At 33.8% G+C, this 24,012-nt stretch overlaps 1 protein-coding gene and 1 long non-coding RNA gene across 2 annotated transcripts in view; both read right to left on the bottom strand.

Moving 5' to 3' along the window:
* LOC114759119 (disease resistance protein RPH8A-like) overlaps positions 1 to 24,012 on the bottom strand; it is a 76,466-nt gene that overhangs the window by 22,962 nt on the left and 29,492 nt on the right. The window lies entirely within an intron of this gene.
* On the bottom strand, positions 17,015 to 18,916 carry LOC114759110 (uncharacterized). Its single transcript, XR_003741879.1, has 3 exons — positions 18,834 to 18,916; positions 17,193 to 17,409; positions 17,015 to 17,063 (listed from the first exon to the last, which is right to left on the bottom strand). It is a non-coding gene; the product is annotated as an uncharacterized LOC114759110 (long non-coding RNA).

The following is a 24,012-nucleotide window of genomic DNA, read 5'->3' as shown; positions in this document are numbered from 1 at the left end:
TAATTGCTGAATTGAACAAGGGAGAAAAGCTTAACGGGGACAACCGGGACATCTGGCATCGAAAGGTCCAGTATATCCTAGAGGAACAGGATGCGATAGAGCCTCTCACCACTGTTATGGTTGAACTTGAAGCTGGCAACACAAACCAGCACAGGAGAGACCAAGAGGCATATCTAACCTGGAAAAAGAAGAATAGCATAACAAGAATCACGCTTTTGAGCTTCATGGCTGATGACCTAATGTGTGAGTTTGAATCGCACAAAACTGCACAGGCCATGTGGATAGCATTGAAGGATAAGTTTGGCGGAGTCTCTACGACCAAGCTTAGAAGGTTGACGATTAAGTTCGATACCTATAAGCTCAAGCCAAACAATCCTATGAAGCAACATCTGAGAGAGATGGCCAATATGATCCGGAACTGAAGGAAGCTGGACATAATCTGTCTGATGAGCAGCAAGTGCAGGCTGTCATCAGGTCACTCCCTGCAAGTTGGGAGCACATGAAAGTCAACCTAACCCACAATGAAAACATCATCACTTTTAATGATGTAGCTAAGCATCTGGAGCTAGAAGATGAACGTCTAGAGGCTTACAAGAGCTCTGGACAGACTTATTTGACTGAGGATGCTGGTACTTCCCAATCTAAGCCCAATTTCAAAAAGGGCAAGAAGCCCCAAAAGAAAGGGAAGAAGGGCGGTCCTCAATTTAAAAAGGGCAAGAAGCAATTTAAGAAGAAGGGAAAGAAAGGCGGGAAGAAGAAGCTAGACCTGAAGAAGGTCAAATGCTTCGCCTGCTAACAAATGGGCCATTTCGCATGTGACTGTTCCAAACAGGCTGAAAGCGAAAAGGTATTAGTGAATTATGTGAATTCACATGTTTCATATGTTTCTAGTACTGTTTTTCTAACAGAACCTGTTTCTTCTTCTTGGATTATAGACTCAGGCTCCACAGACCACGTAAGCAGGGATCGGGGATCCTTCGTGGAATACCGTCGGTTGCCATATCAAAGCAAGTGGCTTTACGTTGGGAACAATGCGAGAATCGAGGTTCGAGGCATTGGCACCTGCAAGCTTGCTTTGCGTGGTGGGAAGACCTTGATACTCCATGATGTGCTTCATGCTCTCGACATCCGACGGAATTTAATTTCTGTTATTTGCTTAGTAGACTTTGGGTTTAATGTTTATTTTCATGATAAAGTTGCAGACATTTCCTTCAACTCTGAATTTTATGGTTCAGCATTCAGATTCCAGAAAGTTTTTGTTATGGATCTTGCTTTTGGTTTTAACGCTTATGATTGTTTTGCTATTTCTTCAAGCAATCCTGATACGAATATCTGGCATGCTAGACTAGGACATATTAATCAAAATAGAATGATTAAACTAGCAAAAGAAGGAACGTTGGGTGCAATCCCTAACATGGAAATGTCCTTATGTGAAAATTGTCTAGCTGGTAAGGCAACAAGAAAACCTTTCGGTAAGGGAACAAGAGCTGAAAATCCATTGCAATTAATCCATTTTGATATTTGTGGTCCGATGAGTGTGAGGGCGAGACACAGAGCTTGGTATTTTATTACCTTTATTGACGATTTTTCACGATATGGTCATGTCTATCTGATCTCTCATAAGTCTGAAGCTCTTGAGTGCTTTAGACGGTACATAAATGAGGTAGAGAATCAAATGGACAGTAAAATTAAAGCATTACGTACAGATCGAGGTCGTGAATATTTATCTGATCAATTTAAACAGCTCTGTGAGGAAAAAGGGATAATTAGACAACTGACTATCCCTGGCACTCCACAACAGAATAGAGTGGCTGAGAGGAGGAATAGAACTCTTCTAGACATGGTTAGGTCTATGATGGCTCAAGCAAACCTACCAATTTCATATTGGGGTGATACTTTGTTAACGGCAACCTTTATACTTAACCGTGTGCCTTCAAAATCAGTCGCTTCCACACCCTATGAATTATGGACAAAACGCAAACCGGATCTAAGTGTCCTAAGACCCTGGGGTCAACAGCATATGTTCATGATGATTCCCACAAGCATGGGAAATTGGGTCCTAGAGGAAAGAAGTGTATTTTTATAAGGTACTCTAAACAATCCAAAGGATACGTTTTCATAGGTGAAAACGAAGATGGAACAGTGACTGAAATGGAATCAAGAGATGCCACATTCATTGAGACTGAATTTCCTAATAGAGGAGATGTTGACCGTACTGTATATCTTTATGAGACACAGGAACAAGTCAGTGCAGAACAAATTGAAAGACCAGAATCGTCTAGGTGTGTCAATCTAAGTGGGAGCCAAGAAAGGTCAACACCAAGACCTGAACAAAGAAAGAAAGATAAGCAAATAGCTCCCGTCAGAAGGAGTAACAGGGAAAGTGTTCCCAAAAGATGCTTTCAAATAGAAGGCGAATCTCTCTTAGTTACTCCAGAAGGGGATGATGAACCCCGTTCTGTACGAGAGGCCTTGTCAGGTTCTGCAAAAGATGAATGGATGAAAGCTATGGAAGAAGAAATGGACTCAATGAAAAAGAACCAAGTTTGGGTGTTAGTTGATCTTCCAAAAGGGCGTAAAGCTATTGGGAACAAGTGGGTTCTTAAAATTAAAAGAAAAGTGGATGGATCAATTGACAAATACAAGGCTCGATTAGTGGCAAAAGGGTACACACAACAGGAAGGAATTGATTATGAAGATACATTCTCACCTGTTGTGCGTTTCAATTCTATTAGACTTATTCTGGCAATAGTAAACAGTTTAGATTTAGAATTACATCAGATGGATGTAAAAACGGCATTTCTGAATGGTGATCTGGATGAAGAAATCTATATGGAACAACCATTAGGTTTCATTGAAAATGGAAAGGAAAATAAAGTTTGTAAACTCAAAAGATCCATTTATGGATTGAAACAATCATCCAGACAGTAGTATTTGAGGTTTCACAAAGCAATAACCTCATATGACTTCCAAATGATAGAGGAAGACCACTGCGTCTACATTAAGTGGTTTGAGGGTAATTTTGTCATATTATCCTTATATGTAGACGATATACTGTTAGCCGAAAATAGTCTAGATTCGGTGGTGGCTATTAAAGAATTGCTTTCGTCGAATTTTGAAATGAAAGACATGGGTGAAGCAGAGTATATACTTGGAGTTAAGATCCAAAGAAATCGTTCAAAATGAATCCTCTCTCTTTCACAAGAGAATTATATCAACAAGATTCTTGAGCGATTTAACATAAAAGACTGCAATCCCATGAGTACACCCGTTGCCACTGGAGTGGCTTTGAGTTCTGACATGTGTCCCAAAACCGAATCTGATAAAAAGAAGATGGAAAGAGTTCCATATGCCAGTGCTGTTGGTAGTATGATGTACGCAATGATGTGTACAAGACCAGACATCTGTTATGCAGTGGGACTGGTGAGCAGATTCCAGTCTAACCCCGGTGAAAAGCATTGGAAAGCAGTGAAGAGGATCTTGAGATACTTAAAGGGCACTTCCAATTATGCACTGTGCTACGAAGGAGGTGACCTGCGTCTTGTTGGGTACTCCGATGCTGATGTAGGCGGAGATGAAGAAGAACGAAGGTCAACTTCAAGTTATACCTTCTTGCTCAACAATGGCGCCATATGTTGGAGTAGCAAGAAGCAAAAGTGCATTGCCTTACGTTCAATGGAAGCTGAGTTTGTGGCATGCACTGCAACAGTGCAAGAGGCTTTATGGCTGAAGAGATTTATAGAACACCTTGGATTTGGAAATGAGAGTACCAATCCGGGGATGGTATACTATGACAATACTGTAGCCATAGCCTATACTAAAGATCCTAAGTATCACAGCAAAATCAAGCACATTGACATCAAGTATAATTTTGTTAGAGATTACATAGCACAAAAGATTGTTACTGTACAATATATTTCAACCAAATGTATGGTAGCAGATCCTCTGACAAAGCCAATAGGCAAAATTTTTTTTAAAGAACATGTACAAGCCCTTGGCATACATAAAGTGTAATATGAATGCTTCATTAATGAAATTGTATTTCGTTATCACTTTATGTGTCTGTTTGAAAGTATACAATGTCTAGTATGTCGTACAGGTTAAAAAGGTTGGCTCTCTCACACGGGCAACCGCCTTTGACACTCAGGTGGAGTGAACAAAGATGAGACATTTGTGTTCACCAGTAAAGCAGCAATGAATGCTGATATGGTAGGAAGAAACACAAACCTTATGTCGCCTTGACTAAAGTGTAGCAAGTCAAGATGAGATCCACGTTAATAAAGCTGGATCGAAGTTTGGAATCCCACTTCCATAATACCTGTAGCCAGATAACAAACTCTTCAACATCGACGTCATAACAATGAGCAGAGTTGAAGAATTTGGGTTTGGATACTGAGTGTGTCTGGACCTAAGTCTGTACGGTGTTAATAATAAATCTAAATCGACATACGCTCTTATAGTAAAAGAGTAACACCGTAGCATGTGTTTCATACCACATGTGCTGAGAGAACCGCAAAAAGGGAAGCAAGTGAAAGATCCCTGCTTCATTGTTGTGCGAGTCCCAGGGAGGAATTATCCTCCTGTTGGTGTACTTTGACTTTGACAATATCATGAAGATATGTTTCAGTGACTGCTACTTTGGCATATGTCCTATGGTCATGATTGATGCGATTTAAGGTAGTATGCTGAGAAAGCGACTGATTTATTTCAAAGTGATACTTGGGCGAAAGGAAGATTGACTGTGATATACACACCTATGCTAGTGTCTGTGACATGTCCCTTATGACATTTTGTGGTCGTAAGTGTGGATACTAGACATACGAGAAAGGTAATCTGAGTCAACCATTGACTCGAGAGGGATTAGATTTACTGTGAAAAAGTGTATATAAGTAAATCTGGGACATCTGAGGCATAATTTTAAAATTCAAGCTACACAAAGGAGAGGGTGACTTGTGCTGATCCTTTAAAAGGGATTTCTAGTACAGGGACCCAAGCGAAGACGTCATGCCCACGCGGTCACGGCAAAGCACTAAGTATGAAATTGAGGGAAGGTGAAGAGACTAGACCCGTGACATCTAATCCACCAAGTGTGAGTGGGAGATGTAGAAAAATGGGCCAGTCCACCCTTGGTGGATTGGACCCAAGTCCAGTATCATTTGTGGTCCTGGTGCAAATTATAAAACATATGGGTCCCTACTTGTAATTTTAGCCTTTTTACATAATATGCAAAAAGGAGGGAACAGTTACGCAGAGACGGTTTTTTCATTTTGAAAACAAAACGTGGATTAAATATCATAACTGAATGATCAGTTTAGGAAGCCACGTTAGTTTTCTCTTCCACTCTCCACGACTTCTTCCTTTCCAGACTCCTCCCTCCGTCTCTCCAAAAACTCTTCCACCGGTGTAATTTGCTGTGTCTATCAGATTCGACTCCGTCACCGTGATCGGACTTCCGCATGGCAATCTGATTACATTGCAGACTCCAGGTATGCCCGAAAACCTTCAAAGAACATTTTTTTTTTTATTGAGGTGTATGTTGTTGAAAAGCTTATAAAGAGTTGGTAGCGCAACATTGAACACCTTGTCGCCGTTAAAGAGTTGGGTAACACAATAATCTTCCTCCTTCGTAGGTCACTCACATTTAGCAATATTGAGCACGTTGTTTTTCAAGCATTAAACATGGAAGATCAAATTGCTTCATGTAAAAATGTTCAATCATTATTCAATGGTTTGATTTAGAGAGCATTTAAATGCGTTTCCTCTCATTTCTTATTTCAGATGTATATTTTGGTGCTCCATCTAGCTCTTCCTCTTCTCCTCCATCATCCCCGTCACCTGTCATGTTCTCTTTTAGGGGTAAATTTGTCTCAAAGATTTTCTCAGCATGATAGAACATGGGTTCCCACCACAAATGTTGGGAAGCCATCTTCCCATCGTTAAAGGAAAATGTCATGCCGCTGGAAAATGACTTCTAGGGAGACTGAGCTACCAAACATGTTCAGCTGATTGAAAATCTGGATTTTTCTTTTCCTTCATAGGATTGTCAGCGTAACAAACAGGCCCTAAGAGATTTGTGCTGATACAGCAATATAATTTGACAATTGGTCACAAATTCTATAATTGACATTAATATTAAAAATTGTAATATTGAATATCACGAAAGAGAAAAAAGAAAAATCTCTCCCTCCCTCCCCTCTCTCTTCCACTTGAGGGTCAAAATCGGAGGGACCAAGCACGTCGTTACGGAGAATCGAAACAAATTCAACGATAAAACTTTCTCGGGTTTCCTTCTTCTCATTCTGATTCTTCTCTTTCTCTCTGGCGTTTGGCTGCTGAGAAAATTAGAAGGAAAAGAAAAACAAAAGAAAGAAAAGGCCTTTCTGTTTAGTCATCTTCTTCCCTGTGGCGGTTGTCGCCCAGAAGAAAGAAACAGAGAAAAATGAAAGCTTTGAATCCTGTAAGCTCTCTGACTCTTCATAAGATCATCTTTTGCTTTCCTTCTGACCTTTGGATGTGTTTTCGGTCTTGCTAGCTTATGAAACGGAATTTTCTTGGGTTTTCCGATTTCTCTCTGCTTCCCCTGTTTTTCTGTGAGCAAAACTAGAATGAAATTTAATCTTCTGGGTGAAGTTTGATTAATGAATCATTTTCTCTGTGGCCCTTGTTTCGATTTTGCTTCGAAATTGTTGACAAAAAGAGTAAAACTTCCATTGTTTTTGGAATTTTGGCCATGTGTCCCAAACTTCAATCTAGCTAGCTTAAGAAACTGAATTTTCTTTGGTTCTCTTTACGTTTCTCCCAGCTTCCTGTTCAACTGGTAAGAAAACTAGCCAGAAGAAGTTCAATGTTCTGTGTGAAGTTTGATTAATTAATGATTTATTCTCTATCTCTTCTTGTTATTTTATTTCATAATTATGTAGAAAGATTGCGATTTTGTTTCTTCATTTCGTAGATTGACTTTGCGTTCAATCTAGCTGGCAGAAGAAACTGAGAATTTTCTCGGGTTTTCTTTGCCTTGCGCTTCACTCTGCTTCCCCTGTTTATCTGGTGAGGAAATTAGAAAGAAATTCATAGTTGTATGCGAGTTTGATTTGACTAATAATTTCAATCCAGTCTGGCTTTTCTTTTGGTTCTTGTATTGTTTCTTTAATTTCAGTTCTTTTCTTTGAATTTTCGTCGCTAGTTCAATCCATGTGCAAGACTTAAATCTGTTTCTCACTTTATATTATTAAGTGTTAAATTAAAAACTTTAAATTGCAATTTTTGGAACAAAAAGAATATGTGTTATATACTTTATTGCATACCATTTTCTAGTTTACTTTACGTCTAATTAAATTCCCAACTTAGCTTTCCTTAGTTGTAAACTTGTATGACGTGGATTTTTATTTTTTATTTTGATTTTACTTGACCTGGATGACGTAGATTGTAGAGATTGACTTTCTCTACAATTAGTTAAATAATATTAACTATTGTTTTAAGCATAGTAAATTAGTAATTGGGAGAATTACAATGAGGTCTCAAGGAAGAAAACAATTAAAAAACAAGTCTCAGAGCTTGTCATTCTCACTGTATGACTTGTTATTACAGGCTACTTAAATTGTTATTGGGACCTTTTAGTAATTATTTTTTTCTGTGGGACTTGAATGTAATTCTCTCGTAGTAATTTTGCTTTTCAATCACTATCCACCATTCTATAAAAATTATCAGGACTAAATTGGTTTATTTCAAAGGTGAATGTACTGTAGTATTTTTTTTCATGTACACAGAAAATCATAAAATATTTTTTGGTATATTGGTACCTTAAAATATGTTTTAGGTGCATCTAATAGCTTATAATATATTTTTAGAGCAAAAAATCTTGAAAAAAAAATACTTGAGATGCTAGATGTACTAAAATATAATTTAGGATATTAGATGCATTCTTAAAAAATAATTTAAAATGTTAAATGCATCACAAGATATTTTAATATATTGAATACGCCTATAAAAATACTTTAGGATAATTGGGTGGATCTTAAGCCATACTTTAATGTTTTAAAATTTTGAATATAATATGGACAATACTTACATCACGTGTTTTTCAATCACATGTAACTATGTGTTTTATTTTTAAAATACTAACATTTAATAGTATTTAATTATGAATCCGCATAAAACAAACATGAACACATGACCATTTATGATTGAAAAAATCAACCTAAGTTTTTTCATATAATATCTATTGCCTACTCATTTGTTACAACATTTAAATTTTACTTGAAGTCCAAAAAAGCTTTTTTTTTTTTTTAGACCAGCAAGTCCAATAAAGTAATTAAATCATGGTCTATCACGGCCTCTTTTTCAAAGGATTCAATGTGCTTAAGGAAAATAAAGTGACATATTATTTTAATTTTTTTTCATTATTCACATATTTATTATACTATTTTTCACCAGTTTGAATTCACGAACTCACGTAATAATCTTAAGGAAAGTTGAAATTGAAGAAATTTTGGAAAAAACCCATGAGAAGTTCCCCTTAATTTTGGACTTGATACTCTCATCACGATAAATAATACTATCTCCGGTCCTTATTATAAGATTTAGTTGACTAATTTGGAGAGATTAAGAAAACTAGTTAAATTAGTTATTTGTTATAAATATGTGTTATTTTTCTTAAAAGATCCTTACTAATTATGTATATTAACCACAATTACCATTTTATGAAACATTTTATATGTATAACTACTTCAAGGATTACTTTGAAATAAATAAATAAATATAAAAGATAAAATATATTGGAATCTTATATTTAGGACCAAATTAAAAGTTAAACATAAGGAACGAAGGTAGTATTAGGACAAAATAATATGAAAAATAAGAAAACATAGAGAGTTAACTAGACCCAATATTCATGATAAATTATTAGTCTGAAAAACCGTATAGAAAAAGGAAGTCGAATTTTGGAGATGTGCACCTGATAATCACGTTTCCAGTCAAGATCTTCTCCGTCTGAACCTTACATATCCCATTTGACTATGTAACACAATCATGTTGGGTTCCAGAAGACCCTAAAATTGCAATGCACGATTGAACCAAAATGATACGCACACCAAACTTTCAAAAAATCCAGACGTAGTCCTGTATATGATACAAGATTGTGAGGTAAGGGATCCTCCTATATATATAGAACAAGAGCCATGAAATGAAGGAAGGTGCCTCTCACATCCAATGCCAAAAGTATGACCCTTCTTATTGTTATAGTCATCAACACAGCCTTTAACCACAATTCAATATATATTCGTCATCGTCCTCTTCATCTTCATATATTCATATTCCTCTTTCTCTTCCTCTTTCTGTTTCTGTTCCACTTCCTCTTCCTGAATATCAATTTTACGTAAGCCTTAGTAGTCACAACCATATCAGGCAAAAAAGAGATCAACAATTCCAGTGACAAAATGGCCTACACTATCTAGCTAATTAGGACTCAGTTGTCAGCATAAATCCAAACGACATTATTTAAAAACATGAAATACTTATACAACAATTGGTCAGTGTAACATCCCCATTTTAATTCAGGACAGTCATCTAAGGTTCAGAGTAGCTTAGTTGTGTTCTTCATTGATGTATAGAAGCACGTGGGATTGTGAATGAAGGGGATATGTATATATATATATATATATATATATATATTATGTAGAGAGAGAGAGATTGTTGAGGAAAAGACCATTTGGGGTCCGTCCGTTTGCTGACACAGATTGAACGCAGCACATTCGGATGCGAACGTCAACAAAAAGAGGATATGATTTCTTCAATCATGTTCTTGGCAAAAAATGACTCTGGCTGAGTGTTTTAAATTGATGAAAATGATCGATACGAAGGAGAGGAAAGAAAAGATATTTTGGAGAAAAGCAGTTTTCCTCTTATAGGGCTTGATAAAACCCAAGATTGGTGTTCTAATTTGATTTTCCACTCTTCTACCTTAGATTGGGATTTTGAGATACTTGAAACTAGGGTTTATGAATGGTTTGAATTCGATTCTAAGGAGTTTATACCTGTTAATTTGTGTTTAATTAAATGAATCAATAGGAGTTGATGAATAGTATTTAATTAGTTTAATTTTGATCTGTTGCATAACTATGATGATTTCACCATTAAAATGGAGGAAGAAGGCAAAAAAAAAAAAAAAGAACCCTTAAGAGTTTTTGTCTCATAATTTTGGACCAGATCTAAGTGGATTTTCAATGCTAAAACCAAAACCCAAAAAAATAGACCCAACACCAACATTCATAAGAAATTATTAGTATGAAAACCATATCAGCAGCAAAAGTATTAACACCATCAAAAAATAAATAGCAAAACTAATAAATCTTTCATTTTCTCAATGCGTCAATGAATGCTTAGGACATAAATTTAATCAAGGAATCGTCAACTTTCATCATTGCGAAAACCAAGTATTGGAATTAAATTCAAACAGCAGGGTGAAATAAGGGCAAACATGGAGTAATTGAAAAGCCAAATTTAATTTGATATAAATTCATGTCAGACGATTTTGAAAAATTAAAGTGGAGAAAGATAAAGCAAACACAGGCAATAGCAATGTTCATATACGCATACTATGAAGAAAAATAATAAGATGACATCCATATATAATTGAAAAGAAAGTCAAATTTTGGAGGAGATTTGCACCTGACGGACACATTTCCAATGGACTGGCCGTCCCTCTGACTCGTTTATTATTTGCATTTGAAGCTTATATCCTTCTTTGATCTCTACATGACGGGGACTTAGCTTCTCACAACTTAGATTCCAACAATCGTCGGCCTCAAAATATTCGAGAGAAGGACAGCTCATGGTTTCTTTGCATACACAAGTTAATTTTGGTAGCGCAGTCAATGTCATGGATCTCACTTTGGGAAGAGCGATAGGAGGGTGAGAAGTGTTACCGCTACAATAATTATCTCCAACTATTTCTTCCATCGACTCACAATGTGCAACAGAAATAGTCTCTAGGTTTTGGAGCTGTGCTAATAATTCTGACGTCATCAGAATCGTCATTCTGCTACATTCCCAAATATTGAGCTCTCTGAGATAAAGGAACAGGCTATCCAAGGACAGAGGAAGTGGCATCACTATTTGTGTCAAGTTTTTCAGCTCATCAAGGTACAGCATTTCAACTAACATGACAGAGGCGCAAAATGAGCAAGTGGGAGCGCCACAGAACAAGTACTCCAGCTCATTGCATTCACTTATTTCGAACCATTCAATTTTTGGTAAATTATTATTATTTTTTTGGACCGATAAAGCATGGCAAAGGCAAGTTGTCCTTGTCAAATGGTCACACTCGGTTATAATCAACTCTTTGACGTCTCCTGGAAGTACCGCTACTCTATTTGCCCAATCAATACCACATAAAAACACCCTTTTCAAGTGGCAGGCTTCTTCATCAAGTGAAGCACAATCATCACAAGGTGGTATGACTAAACTAAGATAATAACCTTTGAGTCCGCAATCTTCATCTAGGAAACTTATAACAAAGTCATTAAACTTTTCAATATCACAAAAAGTGACTGATATAACTTTCAGCTTTCTCAAACCTCGTAGATCCGCTGACGTTGAGTGGCACCTCATCAACAGAGACTGTAGATTGGTCAATTCGGATATTGTTGATGATGAGATTTTCAACCGATTTGTACCTTCTAGATTCAACAATTCGAGATTGACCAACAATTCCAAGCCCCAAGGTTCTTCACTGATTGCAGTATATGAAAGGTCCAACTCTATTAAACGCCGCAGTTTTGCTAATGAAGGGACATACTTCAATTCTCCACATCGTGAAAGTAATAATGCAGTGAGACATTCCAAGTTAGATACAGATTTGGGCAAATACCCAATGCTTGTCCGAGACAAATCAAGTATTTTAAGGGCAGGCATGTTAATAAAAAAATCATCTGGAATCCATTCGAGAACCAAATTAGAATCTAAAAGTAATGTAGAAAGTTTAGAGCACTTGGGAGATGTGTCATCAGAAATATCCAGTACGTTGCTTCCACTTAGAAAAACATTCTGCAAATTTTCATTCCATTTTCCATTCTTTGACAATCCTATTAGATTCATACCATGTTGTGTCATGATTTTTTCAGTCTTCTTTGCAATAGTAAGAGCCATGACCAGAAGTAAAGTGTGCACTCTCCATGTCCCATTCTTTTCCAACAACAAACTGCTATTTTTTAACTTTTGCCACATGGCATAACCTTCATTATATCGCATCGTGAAGCTCTTTGTCCCATCTGTCCATTCCCCATAGAAAAATCTTCTGACCAAAAACTCGATATCTCTATGCCAAACAGTCTTGCTGACACTAAATGCATAATACAAAAAAAACCTTTGCAATTTATCATTTAAGAAAGAATAACTAGATTTCAATACCTGAAATACCCTCTCATCCATATGATATTGCCCGTCACCCATGTTTTGAAGGCATTCCGACAAATGATCCCATTCTCTTATGTGCTCTTTTCCCTTCATACTTCTTGCTATCATAACAATTGCAAGGGGCAAACCCTCACATTGTTCTGCCACCGCCCTTGCTTTAAGCTCCACCCCAGTCGGTTGTATTTGATGGACTCCAAGAGTCTTTTTAAACAAATCAAAACCATCTTCTTTACCTAGAGGTTCTACTTCTATTATGTTCTTCATGCAATTCATACTTTGGCACACTTCCCATAATCGAGTTGTCAAAATCAATTTAATCCCATTATTTGAAACTGGAAATCCAACCTCTTCTAAATAGATAGGATTCCAAACATCATCTAAAATAAGGACACATTTAGTTATGTGGTTGAATGCATGTAATAATTTCCCTGATATCCTTTTGACATCACACTCATCAGATATGTCTAAATTAATTGATCTTGCAATGACGTTTTGCAACTTATAAATGCTATTATCATATTGTGACACGGTAACCCAAATAATATGCTCGAAGTTATCACCAGCTTCTTTTAAAAGTTTATTATGCACATGAGTTGCTAAAGCTGTTTTCCCTGCTCCGCCCATTCCCCATATCCCAACAGCTGACACCTCATCTTCTGTTATCCATTTCCATATTTGTTGAGTACTCCTTTGAAACTCTTCTCCCACTAAATCAATTCTCGGCAACAAATAACCTCTAGAACATTCTAGCAATGAGAATAAGAATAATCTATTAACATGAGTTCACAAAAGGAATTATAGATTTCAAATGCAGGAAGTAAGAAGAACAAAATAGAAATAAATTCAATATATTGCATTTAGATATCCTTTACCATGTCTTTAAAACAAAGTAATAATCATCTAGCATGATTTGATGATAGTGGTTACTTACTTCAGGAGAAATTATAAAGAATGTATAAATATTTTTTTTACAAATCACTTCTCAAAAAGGGTAAATATAGTTTAAGTTGAAGCATATACCTGTTTTCAAACGAACATTTTTTCTCTTCACTATATTATCAGAATCGTCCAATTCCATGTATGCCCCTCTTCTTCCAACATCTTCAACCCGCTTTCTTTTAGTTCCACGTAAATCTAAATCTTCTTCACTACGGGCTTTTGCATAACTTCTTGCTGCTTCATCATATAGTCTTTCTTTTTCATTATTCAGGTTACTCTTGAGCAACTTTAAAGTCAAATCCAACCTTTCTTTATCACTGTCAAACTGAAATTTGTCCATATGTATTATTTAATATATGATAGAGTGTTCATAGATTCGTGTGCAAGTGTGTGTATAAGAGCATTTAACAAAACTAATTTGCAAGTTACCATACCTGTAATAAGGGATTTTGCGTCACATAATGATCTGATTGTTGCATATAATTAATAACAAATATACCACAATCATGTCTACATATTGAAAAAAATATGATATGGTCAATATGCATACTTGTTTTAATAAATACTATAATTAAAAACAAATCATAAACTCACCCATTACGCTGTAATAAGATATTGCCCGCCATTCTCCTATCAAATTTCGTGAACATAACATTTTCAAAGAGATTATCCATGGCAAGCAGCTACACAAAAAGGATATATTCCAAGGAATTAAAAGATCAATCTATTACTTGCATGTATATCACGTGCGTCTTTGTACTACTTACCAGGTTCTCTGTTGTTTGGTCGCGTTCAGTTTCATCCATAAATCGATCACATAGAGAATCCCATATTTCAATTTCCTGATTCTTCGCATGAATAATATATAGATAATAATGTCCACATGAATTTTTCTCAACATGAACAGGAATAAATATCTGTGACATGCATGTGATCAAACAAATCAAATTGATATACAACCAAAAATAGTAATCATTATGAGAAGTGAAATATCAAACTAGATAGAAAGATAATACCTTCTCACAATCCACCGATCCAGACATGTAGTTGTCTCTCATATTATTCCGGTGAACAAAGTCAAGGAAGAAACTTACATCACCACCATTGAGTGTTTTCTATAACAAAAGAATCCTTAATTAAATATTCTTGTCAATTAAATTGTCTTTGATTCAATAACTAACAAATATCATCCAATTGAAAAGAGAATAGGAAATCACCGAAGACATCACCGGAAGATACCAATTCGAAACTTCACTTTTGTTTCTCCTTTCATTGTCAGTGAGGATATCAGCAAAAATATTTATTACCTAAGAAAATAGGAAAATTAAACACTACCATATAGTGAACCCCTTGCTCAATAGTAACAAAATAGAATAAAAGTAGGGTTAAGGTACAAATTTAGCCTGAAAGTTTAAAATTATAATAATATTGCCTCATGTAATTAAAAATATTAATAGCTAACATTACTATAACGTCAGTTTTTTAGCAGTAGGAGACAATATTGTTACTGTTAGGATTATAGTTTTGATGATAACAAAGTCAGATAATTTGGGTTAAGTATGTTTATCGATCAACTGATCGATAAATCGGTTATCGCTAAGGTTACAGATAATTGTTCAAGTTTAAAGCAGTTTTATAGTAGGTATCTTGATCGAAGAACTATTCGATAAGTGGTTAATCGATAAAATGTTCGATTATCGCTAACATAGAAATCACACAAGATTACGTCTAATTATCGATCACCTGATCGATAACATCAGATAAACAATCGAGTTACTGATAAAGAGAACCAAATCTGAAGTGCATTTATCGATCACATGATCGATAAATAAATTATCAATAACGACTTCGATAAGAGGTAACACACTCTCTTCGTTCTGCACATTTACTCTGTTTATCATTTATCGATCATATTTTCGATCACTGGCTTATCAATCACATGATCGATCATTATGCTCTAACTCTGAATGCAGGTAATCATCTTAACTGCTGGATCGATAACCTTATCGATCATAAAATTATCGATCACATGATCGATAATCAATGTTGTTATCTACTCATATTTAGTTTTTTTCGGCAACCACATTATCGATAACATTATCGATAATTTAACTTGTTTGCATATTATCTTTTCACATAACATGATCGATAAAGAGTCTAAGGATTGCTATATTTGCATTAACATATGTTGAACCATTTTTCGATCACCTAATCGATCATTGACTTTTCGATAATATGATCGATCATCTAATTTCCTGAAACTCATGTTTTCACAAAACGTGATCAATAATCAGTTTCTTTACCTTACAGGATTAAATTTCGTTTCTCACTTTAATCGATCACTTGCTCGAATATTCATTGATCGATCACCTGTTCGATCATTCCAGATAAGTATGTGTCTTTCAATGAATATTCTTACTCATGGTTTATCGATAACCTTATCCATCACCCTTTTATCGAAAAGATGTTCGATAATCTGTGACTAAAGTTTCATTTCAATAACATTTGAATTATCGATAATCTGTTCGATCAAAAAGTGTTCGATCACTTATTCGATCATGGAACGATTTCCGTTTACTATGATATTTCTTAAAATCAATGATCCAACACTTGATCGATAATTTCATTGAACTAATTCGAGAAGCTATCATTCAGTTTATCGATAACCTGATCGAATAACAATTAATCGATCACCACTTCGATCAACATACCCAGAAAGTCTTTCTGCTCTTTCTACAGACAAATCATTCCGACCAAGATCTTTGAATGATAAATTCGTGTTTCTTCTTGTTCTTAATTAAAACCTACATCACAAGACTCCTTGTTGCTTAAAGTTTTAAAATGTGCAGATTACCAAGAAAGAATACAACGGCTCTTCAACGGGATTACGTAAACTGCAATCTACAGTGTCAGAAGCTCAAACGCATTAATGGCGGAACCGTTGAAACCAGCGAAACACGCAAACTGAGTCACAACGGCTAGAAGCTCTTCCGTCTAACGGCTAATTAACGACCTCAACTATAAAAGGCGCGAAGAAGCATTAATGAAGGGAATTGAATACCGGAACTACCACCTGTGATTATTAAGTCTAGCATTCAATACTCTGTTTTCCGCAATACTACTGAGCATCAGTGTTCATCATTAAATTCACTCTGTAAGAGAGCCGATAACTACTCTTTATTAAATACTTGAACGATACTCAAGAGTGTGGACTCTTGAGAGGGCTTGTATCCTTACGGGAGTAAGGGGGAGTGATTGAGCGATTCAATTACTGTACCGAGGCACCAAGAGCCCTGTCGATCTTGGAAGATAGTGAAATACTCAGAGGTGTTCTGAGGACTGGACGTAGGTCAAGTGGTTAAGACCGAACCAGTATAAATCTTGTGTCTTCCCTCTGCGGTGAAATTTCTCCTGACTCTGACTCTCTGCTTTTCAATACTGTCTCGCTTTTAATTCTAAATTTTTGTAACTCACCCAATTCACCCCCCTCTTGGGTGAGATTGATTCTAACAGTTACGATTTTAAAACCTAAAAAAACTTGTAAGTACCTAATGCTTCTGCGTAAAAACTTTGGAACAAATTTATATCTTAACCCATGAAAGTATAAGTAAATACTCACCCAGGAATCCAAATGAGCACGTGGTCCAAGTGTGATCAATTCAGATTGACACAGATGTGTACCTCGATGTGACGAAAAAATTATACATCTATCACTAAAGAACATGTAAGGCGAATGATTTAGTTAGGCTTCACATTAGAAAAACTACACATTACTAATACTCACACATAAAAGCACCAATTATATATATATATATATATAGTTGTAAGCATATGTATCTAACCTTAAACGCTCAAAAACATATTGTATCAACTGTAAGTCAGGTTCGTCCACAACATTATTGGGAACACAAAAAGGGCCGACCTTAATCCTCTCCTGATGCATAGCTTCTGAGTCGCTTTGTACTTGTTGGGGAGCTTTCATCCCTTCCCACATTGTTTGGGGGGACATGTAACAATCGAGCATTCTTTCGTTGATGAGTTTGTTATGATCTCTTTGTCCTATAATTAGTTGCAAAAGTCACAACATAAATTTAAAATCTGTAAACTACAAATTAATAATAGGCTACTAATTAAATTAACTATGACTTAGTACGTTTCATGCTCATCGCAATTTAAATATTTTGAATGATTCAGATTAAATTTAAGTTTGTTATAGATTTTAAATAATTTTTTGTTTTAACAAATACAGAGTTTAAAAACTATGAATTAATAGTAGGCTACTAATTAATTGGAACCAGTTTCAATACTGATCAACTTGACGAGCACTCTAAACTCATCAAATCTGGATCATTTATATTTGATTTGAATGGTCCGGATTTAAAATATTTAATTAATTATTTTTAAATAGAAAAACTATTTTTTGAAAGAATGATAGTTAAAAGATTATTTCTATTTTAGATTCTATACGTATTAAAATAATTATTTTAAATAAATAAAAATAAAAAAGAAATCAAATCGGGACCACTAAAATGAGATATAGATGTTCCAGATCTAATGAGTTTAGAGTACTCATCAAAGTTATGAGTATTGAAACTAGTTCCTCACTCTCACTTAGTACATTCCATGCCCATCGATGAGCATGGAGTGCTCATTGCAATTTGAACCATCTAAATCGATTTTAAATGATCCAGATTGAATTTTAATTTTTTATATATTTTAAATAATTTTTTGTTTTAATAAATAACATTTTTAAAAAAATAAATTTATCAATTGAAAAAAAAAATTTCATATCAAATTTTGGATAGTTTAGATTATATTATAGTAATGTAATGAGCACCGAACGAGGACCTGTTCATATGAATCATTCCTCACTCCATTATATGATTTTTTTTTTTTTTTTTACCTTGTCTCCATTATATGATTAAAAACTGAGGAATATATATGATTTAGAATTAACATATAGTAGTCATCACCATCCACAATTAATATAATCGGAAAACACGTATGAGGTGAAAAAAAATATGTTGACACTCCTTATCTGATAAGTTAATTTTACACACTAGGAATTAATGCTTAACTTCATTTATATTCACGTTAGAAAGAATAACAATCTCTCTGAAGGAGCTTATTACACTTAACCTTTCGAGATGTACCAACACACACACATATATCATTATATTCTTCCTTAAAATTGAAATATACTACTGCTTTTAGTCTTATTTATAAGAGCTAGTTGACTAATTTGAGGAAATTAAGGAAAGAAATTAAGTTAGTTATTTGTAATACATATGTATTATCTTTCCTAAAATATCCTTACTAATCAAATGTACTAGCTAGAACTATTATTGTTAGAAGGACTGTCTTGGAAAGAAATGCATAAATATGAGAAACAAAATGGATTGGGATCTTATATTTAGGACCAAAATAAAAATCAAACAAGATCTTATATTAAGGACCAGAAGTAGTATAATATTATCTCGTACCTTGTGAATGAAAGAGATCCTGTTTCTGGCAGCTGCTGGTGTGTTTGTTGGAAAGAGGAGAAGTACAAATTCGAATACCCTTACCCCTAATTTGATTAATATGAGATTTGATTCGATTAGCACTTGCTGCAAATTCAAATCCACAGCGATTGCACCTTACTTTGTTATTCTTCCCTTCCAATACAGTGACGTGTTTCCACGCTTCAACATCCTTAGGCCTTCCACCAGCTGATCCTTCTTTCCCCATTATTATTCCTTTTTCCCAAGAAATCTGCCTTTTCCAGCAAATAAACATTCGGATCGATGTAAAAAGAAAGCGAATTAAGGAATCTGACTGGTTCATTTTAACTTATATATATATATATATATATATATATTGAATATGGATACCCTAATCAAAGCAAAACTAACAGAGAAAGTGAAGTTACTTGCATTAGGTTTCTGGAGGGGATCGATGAGCAGGGGTAGAAGATAGCGATGACTTGAAACCAGCAGAAAATAAGGAAGAAGATGAGGTATACAATAATATATAAAAGCAGTGTCTTCCTTGATCCTAAACTATGAAACTATATATGAAGCCATTATTGTAGCCAAACTCTGTCCCCCGGAGAAGATTCTTTTAACTTTACTAGATTGTCCTGACCTGGGGAGAAAAGGTCGCACGAAGTACAATAGACCAAAACTAATTAAAAATTAGCAACTTGTCTGGGGAAAGTTTGAAACTTTGAGATGGTTTTTGCGAGGAAATCACCAGAGGAAGAAAGTCATTATTAATAATTCATTATTACTTTTAATTTATTACATGAGAAAGAGAAAGGGTAGACTTAGCGGAGGAGAGACATAAAAAAATTAATTATACGTGCAAAATATCCTAGATTCATTGAATTTTGAGCACTCATTCTCCTATATATGTTCTAGGGTATATATTATATACTGTAGATATGATTATTTCATTATCTCCATTTTTTATTATTACTATTATTAATATTCTGAGTCCCATCAGCAATAACATCCGTAAGCGCTCTCCCCCTCTAATATATTAGTTCTGTTCTTTAATATAACATCTAATTTAACTTTTAATTTGATCTCAAATATAAGATTTTAATTTACTTTGTCTCTTATATTTATTCATTTTTCTCAAAGAAATCCCTGTAGTAATGCACATGTTAAAGGTTTCATCACATAGTAATTCTAGCTAATAAACATGATTAGTAAGGGTATTTTAGGAAAAGCAACACTTATTTATTACAAATAACTAACTTAGCTAATTTTCTTAATTTATTTAGTTAACTAGCTCTTATATTAAAGATTGCAGGTAGTACTTGGCACATAAATCAAAATTTTCTCGTAGAATATAATATTGATTTTCCAAAACACCATTGAAAGTTGAAACTACCCTCCGGGTTTTCTTTGTCTCGAAAAGGTTATACATATTTTCTTAATGCTTATTACTTGTTATCATTTTATATATATATATACACATATATATAAACCAAAGAAAAAAAATACAAAATTTATGTAATATTTGCTCCGCCTCTTATTATAAGAGTTTTTGTAGAATCTCTCTTCGTCCCAAAATATAAGGTATCTTAATCATAATTTTTTTTCCCGATCATTCCACCCTGAGCCTCTTAAAAATTGTAGAAAGTGTTGATTGTGTTTTTTTTTCCTTTAGTTTTTTGTCTTCCATTTATTGCCAGCGTTTCACACTATTTTAGATTTTAAATACCTCCACTTAATATTCTCCTTCTAAGCAGGGATATTATCAAAAATAAGAAATAATTGTACGTTTAAATAGAACATATATTTAAAGATAATATGAAATTTAAGAGGTGTTTGGTTGACCTTAAAAGCACTTTTTAAAAGTACTTTCACACATTCTAAAACACAATTCTTTTTATATTCTTACTTTGTAAATCGTAAAATCATTTTTAAAATTATAGTTTAGTTACTTAAGAAAAAAAAATTTACAATAAGATCTCATATAAAAGGATTAAATACAAAAAGGTCTATTAAAATTATCAAATCAATCTGAAGTCTTAAAGGATCTCATTATAAAAAATTACTTGTTTAATTATCAAATTACTCTTTTTTTTAAAGTATGTATTGACAACTAAAAGAGTAGTCATTAACAACTTAAAGTGTATCGATTAACAACTATCACAACAAGTATTAATAATATATTTTTTCAACACACTACAAAAATGTAATGCATGAGTTCACAAAAATGTAATGCATGAGTTACTGATATTTGCTGCGATAGTTGTTAATCATTACATCTTAAATTGTTAACAACTGCATTTTCAGTTGTCAATATATACTATTAAAAAAATAATGATAATTTGCTAATTAAACAAATAGAATCTCTTGCAATGAGCTCCCTCAAAACTTCATATTAATTTGATGATTTCAAGAAATTTTTTGTATTTAATTTTCTTTGGTGGGAGTTTATTGCAAATTTCCCAAAAACAAAATGAACGTGAGTATTTAAAGCCACCCATTCAATAGTGGCAACTTCTTTATACATTGTCGTCAACCGTGAACTTGGGCATAATATGTTGTCGGCCACATATAGCCTAACCCTTTTTTTTTTTTTAAGGCCAAGTGAAAAAGAAGCCAAAGTCTGAAAACATATAATAACAACCCAAAAACACGAAAAATAAGTGAAAACAAGGCAGGGTAAAATCAGCCAGCATCCAAAGAAGAGTTAGCCAATGAATCAAGTCTTCAAAAGAGTCCTCTTTAGAAAAAACGAATTGAAAACATACTGCTGAACCAAGCCGTTTGAGCCTACGGACAGAAAAGATTTGGAGGGCAACAATTCCTTCTGAAAAGATTGTTAAACCTGGAAAGTGAGTTGGATACATATAACTCTCCATAGGAAGAATCTAATCTTTGGAGTTGGAGGGGTTCTGACTTCTGAGCTCCCACACTTCATTCCAAAGAGGCCTTGGGGAGTTGGACAAAGAACCCACAGTGATGGCAATTAATAACGAAAAAATTTGATTGCTAATTCCGTCACTGAAAATTTTATATCAAAAATTAAAAACAGAAATAGTGATGTAAATTTCTGATAGAAAAATTCTGTTACTAAGAATTTACCGACAGAGTTTCTCACTGATCAATGATGAAATTTAACAAGGAAATGAAATTTCGTGACTAAGAATGAAATTTTCATTGGAAATTCGCAACATAATGATTTTCCGCCACTTATTTCGTAGGTAATGAGCTGATGTTTTAGTAGCAAAGGGTGACTTGAGCGAGGCTTTAAAAAATTAAATAAAAGGGTAATATAGTAAATTTACTAATATTTTAAAATTTTAATTTAATCATTACGACCACTACTTAGAGTTTTGTAAGTTCAGGTGATTTTTTGGAGTTTTGAAAATTCAACTATCATTTTTTTAAAAAAAATTTCCAATTTTTAAGCTCAACTAATATTTAATTTTAGGGTTAATATAAACTTTGGTTCCTCAAGTTTGTCTTTATTTTGGTTTTGTTCTCTCAAGTTTCTTTTTATTTATAATATTGGTCCTTATAATTTAATAAAAACTTAACCATTTTGCTCCTTAAAGGATCAAAACCTATGGTTTGAAACTCAAGAGACCGAAACCAAAATGAAAGTAAATTTGAGGGACTAAAATTTGTATTAACCCTTAATTTTAATATAGAATGTTGGAAAAAATTCAATATAAAATAGATTAATCCACAGTAATTAATATGTAAATATGATGTGAATTTATATTTGAAACTAAGACTAGAAATTAATTTTCAGAAGTTAATTAGCAAGTCTTTAGAGTAGTTTCAGCAATTAGATCAATGGTTTTAGAGTAGTTCTAATGTGAGTTTTAAGTAATATATATTAATAAACATGGATTAAAGCGCAAATTCGTTCTGAAAGTTCTCACTTAGAAATGCTAGGTATTCGAAAGTTTTTTTGAGAGAAAATTTACTCTAAAAGTTTAAAATCATAACAATATTAATTGCCTTATACAGTTAAAAATATTAATAGTCAGTATCATTATTAGAATAGTCAACATTAGTTTTTTTTATGGTCAGGAGCAATATTACTACTATTTTAAACTTTCAGGGCAAATTTGCTATAAAAAAGACTTATGAATACCCAGAGTTCCTGAGTGAAAACTTCTAAGAACAAATTCACATCTTAATCCTAATAAATCTTTATGTTTATAATCCCTCAGACTCTGCAAGTTTTGGATAAGATTTATTCTATTGTAATTATCAATAAGTTGAGGAATATAACAATTAACTCTTGAAAAAAAACATGTAACTCTTAAAGTTCTTATACATAAATATAAGCTATCACTACTAGAAAAAAGACATTTAACAATGGTTAAAATAGGCTTTCCACAACAGTTTTGGAGGCACAATAAATTCCGTCGATGTTATATAGAGAAAATTACACCGCAATTGTTAACCGCAGCAAAAAATAACTTTTCATGATAGTTTTTATATAAACTGCCATGGAAAGTTACTTTTTAATGGCAGTTATACAAATAACCGCCCTTAAATGTTGAAGTTTTTTTTTTTAACATACTATGTTGAATTTCCTATCTAACCTCACTGTAATTTATAGACCCAACTACAACTAGCACAGCAAAAGAATAGGCAAAACCATTTGAAGACGTAAGCTCAATCCTAATACTAACATCCAATTCTTATTCAATCAACTACCATTATAACCAACAACTTAGCTAGTTAATAATCAAACAATGAACTAAAATGCGATGAATGACTTAACTATTTCACATTTTCAAAATTTTTTAAGCAATATTGTTGATATAGTATCCGTCATCATGTTGATTTTCTTGGCATTATATGGCACACTATCTTGAAATACCTGTAAATTAAAAATAATATAATAATTAGTCAACTTAATAAAAAAAATGAAAAGAATAGAAGAATCACAACGTAACTTATATTTACCTCGCTAAACTTCTCAGTAACACATGTCTCGATGATATTATTCACATAGTGAATGACATAATATCCGCATTCAATACTCCCGGATTGACAACGGTACTAACAAAATGAAATATAATATTAAATATTTGACTTTAATCATCTAAAAAAATTTATAAACATTAATTTTGATTATTGAAAAGATTTATAAGTATATACTTAACAATTCATGTTGGTGGTGGCTTATTTTTCTCCT

The sequence above is a fragment of the Neltuma alba genome, unplaced genomic scaffold (genome assembly GCF_004799145.2).
Source record: "Neltuma alba isolate B1F8T4 unplaced genomic scaffold, ASM479914v2 tig00010789_pilon, whole genome shotgun sequence".
In the NCBI taxonomy this organism is placed as follows: Eukaryota; Viridiplantae; Streptophyta; class Magnoliopsida; order Fabales; family Fabaceae; genus Neltuma; species Neltuma alba.
The sequence above is the reverse complement of the archived record's forward strand: the minus strand, read 5'-3'. Positions and strand labels throughout refer to the sequence as shown.